The 10,309-nt window shown below is 46.4% G+C and overlaps 1 pseudogene; it reads right to left on the bottom strand.

Moving 5' to 3' along the window:
• Positions 1-1,665: 1,665 nt before the first annotated feature.
• LOC115137756 (interferon-induced GTP-binding protein Mx2-like) overlaps positions 1,666-10,309 on the bottom strand; it is a 33,283-nt pseudogene continuing 24,639 nt past the window's right edge.

Below are 10,309 nucleotides of genomic sequence, written 5' to 3'. Positions count from 1 at the left end.
ATCTGTCGTTCTGCCCCTGAGCAAGGCAGTTACCCCACTGTTCCGCGGGCACCGAAGATGTGGATGTCAATTAAGGCAGCCCGCCGCTCTGATTCAAAGGGGTTGGGTTAAATGTGGAAGACACCTTTCAGTTGAATGCATTCAGTTGTACTGTCACGCCCTGATCTGTTTCACCTGTCCTTGTGCTTGTCTCCACCCCATCCAGGTGTCGCTTATTATCCCCGGTGTATTTATCCCTGTGTTTCCTGTCTCTCTGTGCCAGTTCATCTTGTTTTTTAACCAAAGGTTCAAGGCTACAATGGAGCAAATCCGTGAATTAGCTCATAGGCAGCACGCCACATCTGAGACCTCCCAACCACCCAGTAAACTTTCTACTACTAGTGGATTTGTTCAACCTACCCCGGCTCCCGGAGAACTCCGCTTTCCTCCTCTGGAGCGTTATGCAGGCAATCCTGGTACCTGCTGGGCATTCCTTTCCCAGTGCTCCCTCATTTTTGAACTCGAGCCCTCTTCGTTCCCGTCGGAACGATCAAAGATAGCATATTTAATCACGCTAATGTCCGGAAGGGCGCTCTCCTGCGCAACGGCTGGGTGGGAGGAGGGAGGCGGCTCGAAAACTACTGCAGGTACATCAGAACTCCCGTAGTGTGGCAGACTACGCAGTAGATTTTTGCATATTGGCCGCCGAGAGTTCCTGGAACCCGGAGTCTCTGTTTGACATCTTCCTCCATGGACTGTCGGAAGGGATGAAGGATGAGCTCGCAGCTCGGGAAATGGCTGATGGGCTGCTGAAAGTTTTATGGATGCTACCATGGTTTCTAAATTAGGTATTCCCATTCAAACTCTGTCCCTATGGATGCAAGGGCACTGGACGGCCACTCTATTGGAAAAGTCACCCATAGCACAGTGCCCGGGTATCAGGAAACCAGTGAGACCATACAGTTCCTCCTCATCGATTTCCCCCCATGTTCCTGTGGGTTTGGGATTTTCTTGACTCTAGAAAAACAATCATGTAATTGACTGGACCACGAGCTCCATCCTGGGTTGGAGCCCGTTTTGTCATTCTCATTGCCTTAAAGCGGCACAGCCGTCCTTGAGACGTCCCCTTCATCCTGTCTCAGCAATCTGCCCAGGACCAAAAGTTCCATCCCTGTGCCTTCCTGTCCCATCGCCTCAATCCTGCAGAGAGACAACCCGAGAACTCCTGGCGGTCAAGATGGCGCTGGAAGAGTGGAGGCACTGCAAGGAAGGAGCAGAACAGTCATTCTTAGTTTGGATGGACCATAAAAATGTGGAATATCTCCGTACCGCCAAGCACCCTAACTCCAGGAAAGTCCGGTAGGCTTTATTGTTTACAGGATTCAACTTCACCATTTCCTACCGCCCAGGGTCCAAAAATGTGAAGCCTGATGACCTCTCCCGCCTATACAGTTCCTCTGCCACACCTTCGGTCTCCGAAACCATTGTAACGGCAGATTTCCTCCACCCCAACTCACGCCCTGACCATACTAAATAAAGACAAAACAAAGGAAATAAAGGTCAGAACGTAACAGTACCCCCCCCCCAAAAAAAGGTGCGGACTCCAGCCGCAAAACCTCCTATAGGGGAGGGTGTGGTTGGGCGTCTGTCCGCGGTGGCGGTTCTGGCGCGGGAAGTGGACCCCACTTAACCAAAGTTCTGGTGCGCCTCTTCGCCCGCCTCCGTGGCTTCTTTGAAGCAGCGACCCTTGCCACCGACCTTGGACTGGGAACCCTAGACATGGGTCCCGAATGGACGGGGGATTCAGACAGGATGGACGCCAGACAGGCGGGAGACTCCGGCAGCGCCGGAGTGAAGGGGGATTCTGGCATCACCTGGCTGACTGACGGCTCTGGCTGGCGGCTCTGGCAGCTCATGGCTGGCTGGCGGCTCTGGCAGCTCCTGGCTGGCTGGCGGCTCTGTCAGCTCCTGGCTGGCGGCTCTGGCAGGTCCTGGCTGACTGACGGCTCTGGCAGATCCTGGCTGACTGACGGCTCTGGCTGGCGGCTCTGGCAGCTCATGGCTGGCTGGCGGCTCTGGCAGCTCCTGGCTGGCTGGCGGCTCTGTCAGCTCCTGGCTGGCGGCTCTGGCAGGTCCTGGCTGACTGACGGCTCTGGCAGCTCCTGGCAGACTGACGGCTCAGGACAGACTGGCGGCTCTAGCAGCTCAGGACAGACTGGTGGCTCTAGCAGCTCAGGACAGACGGGAGACTCTAGCAGCTCTGGACAGACGGGAGACTCTGGCAGCGCTGGAGAGGAGGAAGGCTCTGGCAGCGCTGGACAGGTGGGAGACCCTGTAGGCAGAAGATGGAGAGACAGCCTGGTGCGGGGAGCTGCCACCGGAGGGCTGGTGCGTGGAGGTGGCACTGGATAGACCGGACCGTGCAGGCGCACTGGAGCTCTTGAGCACCGAGCCTGCCCAACCTTACCCGTAGCCCAACCAGTGCGGTGAGGTGGAATAGGCCGCACTGGGCTGTGCTGGCGAACCGGGGACACCATGCGTAAGGCTGGTGCCATGTACGCCGGCCCAAGGAGACGCACTGGAGACCAGATGCGTAGAGTCGGCTTCATGGCACCTGGCTCGATGCCCACTCTAGCCCGGCCGATACGAGGAGCTGGAATGTACCACACCGGGCTATGCACCCGCACCGGGGACACCGTGCGCTCCACAGCATAACACAGTGCCTGCGCGGTCTCTCTCGCTCTCCGCTAAGCACAGGAGGTTGGCGCAAGTCTCCTACCTTGCTTCACCACACTCCCTGTGTGCACCCCCCCAATACATTTTTGGGGCTGACTCTCGGGCTTCCAACCGCGCCGCCGTGCTGCCTCCTCATACCAGCGCCTCTCTGCCTTCGCTGCCTCCAGCTCTGCTTTGGGGCGGCGATATTCCCCTGGCTGTGCCCAGGGTCCTCTCCCGTCTAGGATTTCCTCCCAAGTCCATGAGTCCTGTGTCTTCGGCCGCTGTTGCTGCTGCCCATTACCACGCTGCTTGGTCCTCTGTTGGTGGGTGTTTCTGTAACGGCAGATTTCCTCCTCTTCGCCTGATGTAGCAGGGATCGGACCAAAACGCATTATTTTCCACCATAATTGGCAAATAAATTCATAAAAAATCCTACAATGTGATTTTCTGGATTTTTTTCCCTCATTCTGTCTGTCATAGTAGAAGTGTACCTATGATGAAAATTACAGGCCTCTCTCATCTTTTTAAGTGGGAGAACTTGCACAATTGGTGGCTGACTAAATACTTTTTTGCCCCACTGTATGTACAACTGACTAGTTATCTTCCCTTTCCTTTCTTGACAGCTCTGAAGAGAGCAGCAGGGCTGTTGTGAGTGAGTGAGACTCCTAGAGGAATAGGTGGGGAGCTGTGGCTCTGTGGTACGGGAGCTAGACTAGAGGAAGAGGTCATTACCATGCACACCACAAGGCTCTTTATTATGGGCAAACGCTACAATGATGCAACTCTCTCTAGCTTGAAATTGAAGAACTGTCATAGTATGTTTTCATCAAAAATGTTTATTTGTCAGCTTTGCAGAGTTCAATAACAAGTTTGAGTCACTCAGAGAAGGGTTGTCTTGTTTCTGAAAAATTATTTGAAGACCTATACACAATCTACTATATTATTTTATTAAGGAGGGTGTGCTTGCCCTATGTTGGAAAGAAAGAGAGAGACCTTCCTCTGACAATAAACGATTTCCAGGAAACAGAGTGATGAAGAAGTTTGGGAAAAAGTGCCAGCAAAAATAAATATCAGGGAAGAAGAGACAAAACAGCCTGACAGCTTGAAAATTCTCCATAGGGACACTCCATGTCAATCTTAAATAAATCATTCTTTATCATCAGAGCAATGGAGAGGTTCCAACCAACTCAATGCACCAAGTACACATGTCGATCAGGAGCTCCAATGGGGCAGTCCCATTAGTTATCTTATATACCTACTGCTTACACAGAAAGTAATATTTGCATGATTTAGCTTATTCATTATTCATAATTAATTCATCATTAACGTTTGCGTCATTCATGTAACCAACCAATACTGGGTCATGCATGTGACAGACCAATACCTCACGAGACTTCTTCTGTCTAAGCTGAGACCTTGAAACTGAGATATCGTTCTCAAAAAGGGTCTGGGCGTACTGCCAAATTGCATATACTGATAGTGAGATTTCGTTCAATCAGTCACTTGCATGAACACAGAAATTGGTCATTAGAAAAGAACATTTCCATCACAAGCTCACCACATTCCTGCAATTATTCCAGCCAACTTTCCAAACACCTTTCAACGTCACTTTATTGGTGGAATAATGCTTGCACATGAATCTACAGGGGAACAGATCAGATGCAAAGCTTCTGTCAAATATCAAGACAATGCTAACCCTGTCCCATATGCTCAATGTTTTTATGTCTACCTTACAGAAGCTTACTCAATCCATCTTCCATCTGCCTGGTGGATTTGCCTTTGAAAATGCAAGGAAACTATCCATGCATTGAATGTTAAACAAACGTGTGTGTCAGAGCAATTGTAATGGTATGTAATTCACTTGAGTTTGGCATGAGCCTTTTGAGGTGGAATTCAAGTACTGAAGATAGACTGTGAAGATTTGACAGACTATTTATAGAGTAATTACGGTGTTATTAAACAGGTATAAGAGCATCTTATGTGAAACATTACCTGGCGGTCATGACAAGGGCTGTGGCAGTCATGACATTTTGTCCAACGGTTATTGTCATTCAAAAGACTGCCAGTCTCACGGGAATTTACTGTTAATTAACATAAACACGTTTCGCATCTCCAGGACTCCACTCATACAAGCTGCTGATGCGAGCCTTTGGAACATCTACATTAAAAAAATATAATAAATCAATTGAATATACATCATCACAATAAATAAATTATTTAGGTCTAAAGAAAGATTATGATATGAAGTAAATATATTTCAGAAGAACAGAATGTGAGTTGGCCTACTGTAGGTTTTATAGCGGAGCATGTGCTTAAATATGAGCAGCTGGAAATATAAGGAAATATAAGAAAACTTATTTCACTCCATGCATCAGCCACTGTTTGAGGGGCATGCTCTCGCTTCCCTATGGGTGATATTCCACCCAAACTCTGTATGCCATGTAGTCTTCAACCTTGTTACTGCAGCTACCTAGAGTTTATTTATTTTGGGACACCAAGTGAAATCTGTTTGGGAACATCGACAGCAACATGTTTCACAATGAAACACATTTCACTAAACTGTTGACAGCCTGCCTGCGCGCTCAAGAAAGGAAAAGAACAGAGAGAAGAGGAAATGGAAACGCATGGTGTATAGCTAAATGTAATGTGTCACCCAATTAATTATAAAATATAAAAAAGTATTACTGAGCAATTCATTCAAAACCAAATACAAATTCACTAAATTCAGTACATTCAATGAACCAACAGCATCGCTTAGGGCTATACGTTCTCTCCCAGACTCACAGATAGAACTGTTGGAGTGTAGCATAAGGTAACCAGTCCATCCAGTGTGCATAATAATACAGTCCACACTCAAAGGCAATTACTAAAACAAAATGTTAGAGTATAGGCTAGACTAATTATGTACCAAAGACATCTTCAGTCAGTTTTGATTTATGTTTTTCTGCCATGCGTAATATGTGGTTGGCTATGAATTGTATAAGGGCACAACTATAATTTTAATTCCGTTTTTTTTGGGGGGGGGGGCTTGAGCTCATAAGCCTATGCATAAGCGCTAATATGCTTATGGGATGTTTTGAATTAATCATCACCATAGAAAATGCTTTCCATTTGGTTGTGTTAGGTTTTGAAACAACATCCACAACAACCTTGTTTTACAGTGTTTCAACCTGTTGTTGAACATCTTTCGTCAAATTCATCATCACAGTGAGGTGAGTTTTAAAAGTATGATAGGCCTGCTGTGATGTGTTTTTCTATTTCATTTGCATTGATGTTAGAGTGGTTAGAGGGACAATAGAGCCCTGAGTACCAGGCCATTAGAGATCTGATTGTAGTTAGCAAGTTGGGTACTACCAAAGCATGTCCAGAGTGCATAAAATGAGATTGCCATGTGGTCATGACTCATGGCGGCCGGTGTGGTGTTAATACGGTCAACACAATAGCCCTAGCATTACCATACTTTCTTTTGGAGAGTTAGGGCTCATCTCTGCTGCGGGGAGATATTCACCAGAGAAGCTTTATTGATTGTTTAGCCTCCAGCAGTAAGGCACGTTGTTAGATGTCTGTCTCTGTCTGCTATTGTCCCACTGTGTTGTCTCGTAGTCAACGTTGCCAGTTGCTCAGTAGCACACTCTTAGTAGCTTTTAAGACTTTCCTCTCATCCCTTTTTCCCCCTTCTCTTCCTTCACTTTGTCATCTCCCATTAGGCTGTCTTCCCTGAGTTTCACACAGAACAACAGGTTAGACCAGCTCTCTTTCCTCTTCCCAGTTGGTTCATTCTTATGTAGCTTGGCCTATGTTTCTACTTCCATTAAATACCATCCTCCAAGGTTGTTAGATGAGACTTGTTGTGATGCTCTTGTTGTTTCACATCCCATTTTCTTTCATGACTTACCTCTCTGTAACAAATAGAGGCAGTTGTATTTCAATAGAAAATCTGGTGATCCCTTATGATTTGAGTGAAGGAACTGGTTCATAACTCACTTTACAATAGTTTGTGTTCGATGATATCCTTGGATGGCTTCTACTATACATCTTTGAATAGATGACAAGTTCCAAGGAAATGGTAACATGTGTCTGCTCAACTTGATTATTTTTCTATCCAAAGATGGAATGGCTGAGGACGAGAGTGACACGCTGAATATCCATGGAGAGAGACACAGGAGTTGAGATGGAATCAGCCGTCCACAAAGCACAGAGGGAGGCTGACAATGAGAGGCAATGGGTAACAATGCATGTCCGTGGAGCTAGGTCTGGGTGGGTGTATGAAATATGAAAGGCCGTTGTTATCATTGACTGTCTGTGCACGAGAGATGCGATGTGACAGTTGAGCAGAGCTACGAGGGCAGAGATGAATTCGCAAATGGTAGCCCCAGGGACAGTGGGTTGGGGTGTGGGGGAGAGAATTTGTGGTTGGTAGGAAGGGAGAGCGCAAGAGAGGGCTCAGGAAGGCAAACTGTTCAGCCTGCTGGATGTTTTCTCTCTCTCTCAATTCAATCCAAGGGGCTTTATTGGCAATGGAAACATATGTTTACAAGCAAATGAAAATAGATAATAAACAAAAGTGAAATAAACACAAAAACAGTTTCATGTACATGGATTGTATAATGTTGTATGCTCTCTCTCTCTCCACATTTTGTTGTGTTAGGGTCTGAATTTAAAATAGATTAAATTGAGATGTTGTGTCACTGATCTACACACAATACCCCATAATATCACAGTGGAATTATGTTTTGAGAAATATTTACACATTCATTAAGTATTAAACACTTTTGTTATGGCAAGTCTAAATACACTGAGTATACAAAACATTAAGAACACCTGCTCTTTCCATGACATAGAGTAACCAGGTGAATCCAGGTGAAAGCTGTGATCTCTTATTGATGTCACTTGTTAAATCCACTTCAATCGGTGTAAATGAAGTAGAGGAGACAGGCTAAAGAAGGATTTTTAAGCCTCGAGACAATTCAGACATGGACTGTCTCCAACCCCCTCATTCATTCATTGTGTCTCATTCAGAGGGTGAATGGGTAAGACAAAAGATTTACGTGCCTTTGAATGAGGTACAGTACTAGGTTCCAGGCACGCCAGTTTGCGCCAAGAACTGCAACGCTGATAGGTTTTTCACACTCAACAGATTCCCGTGTATGACAAGAATGGTCCACCACTCAAAGGACATCCAGCCAACTTGACACAACTTTGAGCCATTATCCCTGTGGAATGCTTTTGACACCTTGTAAAGTCAATGCCCCAACAAATTGAGGCTGTTTTATGGGCAAAAGAGGGGGTTGCAACTCAATATTAGGAAGATATTCCTAATGTTTGATACACTCAGTGTAAGTTCAGGAGTAAAAATGTCCTTAGCAAATCACATAATAAGTTGCCTGGACTCACTCTGTGTGAAATAATAGTGTGTATCATGATTTTTGAGAGACTACTCTATCTCTGTACCCCACACATACAATTATCTCTAAGGTCCCTTAGTCGAGTAGTGAATTTCAAGCACAGATTCAACCACAAAGACCAGGGAGGTTTTCCAATGGTTCGTAAAGAAGGGCACCTATTGGTAGATAGGTAAACAAATAAAAAAACAGACATTGAATATCCCTTTGAACATGGCGCAGTTATTGTTTACTCTTTGGATTGTGTCACTATACCCAGTCACTACAAAGATAAAGGCACCCGTCCTAACTCTGTTGCCAGAGAGGAAGGAAGCCGCTCAGGGATTTCACCATGAGGCCAATGGTGATTTTAGAACAGTTACAGAGTGTAATGGCTGTGATTGGATATAACAGAGGATTGTTCAACCACATTGTAGTTACTCCACAATACTAAAATAAATGAGAGAGTGAAAAGAAGGGAGCTTGCATAGAATACAAATCCAACACAACGCATCACTGAGTACCACTCTCCTCATTTTCAAGCATGGAGGTGGCTGCATCATGTAATGGGTATCCTTGTCATTGGCAAGGATTAGGGAGTAAAAATACACGGAATAAAGCTAAGCACAGGCAAAATCATAGAGGAAAATTTGGATGAGTTTGCTTTCCAGCAGAGACTGCGAAACAAATTCACCTTTCAGCAGGACAATTACCTAAAACAAAATCAAATCAAATCAAATCAAATTTATTTATATAGCCCTTTGTACATCAGCTGATATCTCAAAGTGCTGTACAGAAACCCAGCCTAAAACCCCAAACAGCAAACAATGCAGGTGTAAAAGCACGGTGGCTAGGAAAAACTCCCTAGAAAGGCCAAAACCTAGGAAGAAACCTAGAGAGGAACCAGGCTATGTGGGGTGGCCAGTCCTCTTCTGGCTGTGCCAGGTAGAGATTATAACAGAACATGACCAAGATGTTCAAATGTTCATAAATGACCAGCATGGTCGAATAATAATAAGGCAGAACAGTTGAAACTGGAGCAGCAGCACAGTCAGGTGGACTGGGGACAGCAAGGAGTCATCATGTCAGGTAGTCCTGGGGCACGGTCCTAGGGCTCAGGTCCTCCGAGAGAGAGAAAGAAAGAGAGAATTAGAGAGAGCATATGTGGGGTGGCCAGTCCTCTTCTGGCTGTGCCGGGTGGAGATTATAACAGAACGTGGCCAAGATGTTCAAATGTTCATAAATGACCAGCATGGTTGAATAATAGTAAGGCAGAACAGTTGAAACTGGAGCAGCAGCATGGCCAGGTGGACTGGGGACAGCAAGGAGTCATCATGTCAGGTAGTCCTGGGGCATGGTCCTAGGGCTCAGGTCCTCCGAGAGAGAGAAAGAAAGAGAGAAGGAGAGAATTAGAGAACGCACACTTAGATTCACACAGGACACCGAATAGGACAGGAGAAGTACTCCAGATATAACAAACTGACCCTAGCCCCCGACACATAAACTACTGCAGCATAAATACTGGAGGCTGAGACAGGAGGGGTCAGGAGACACTGTGGCCCCATCCGAGGACACCCCGGACAGGGCCAAACAGGAAGGATATAACCCCACCCACTTTGCCAAAGCACAGCCCCCACACCACTAGAGGGATATCTTCAACCACCAACTTACCATCCTGAGACAAGGCCGAGTATAGCCCACAAAGATCTCCGCCACGGCACAACCCAAGGGGGGGGCGTCAACCCAGACAGGCTGACCACAACAGTGACTCAACCCACCCAGGTGACGCACCCCCAGGGACGGCATGAGAGAGCCCCAGTAAGCCAGTGACTCAGCCCCCGTAACAGGGTTAGAGGCAGAGAATCCCAGTGGAAAGAGGGGAACCGGCCAGGCAGAGACAGCAAAGGCGGTTCGTTGCTCCAGAGCCTTTCCGTTCACCTTCCCACTCCTGGGCCAGACTACACTCAATCATATGACCCACTGAAGAGATGAGTCTGCAGCCGTATTTAGCACTAACTGAAGTTTATTTAGTGCTTTATCCGGGTAGCCGGAAAATAGAGCATTGCAGTAGTCTAACCTAGAAGTGACAAAAGCATGGATTAATTTTTCTGCATCATTTTTGGACAGAAAGTTTCTGATTTTTGCAATGTTACGCAGATGGAAAAAAGCTGTCCTCGAAATGGTCTTGATATGTTCGTCAAAAGAGAGATCAGGGTCCAGAGTAATGCAGA

Source organism: Oncorhynchus nerka, linkage group LG11 (genome assembly GCF_034236695.1).
Source record: "Oncorhynchus nerka isolate Pitt River linkage group LG11, Oner_Uvic_2.0, whole genome shotgun sequence".
NCBI classification, from domain to species: Eukaryota; Metazoa; Chordata; class Actinopteri; order Salmoniformes; family Salmonidae; genus Oncorhynchus; species Oncorhynchus nerka.
The sequence above is the reverse complement of the archived record's forward strand: the minus strand, read 5'-3'. Positions and strand labels throughout refer to the sequence as shown.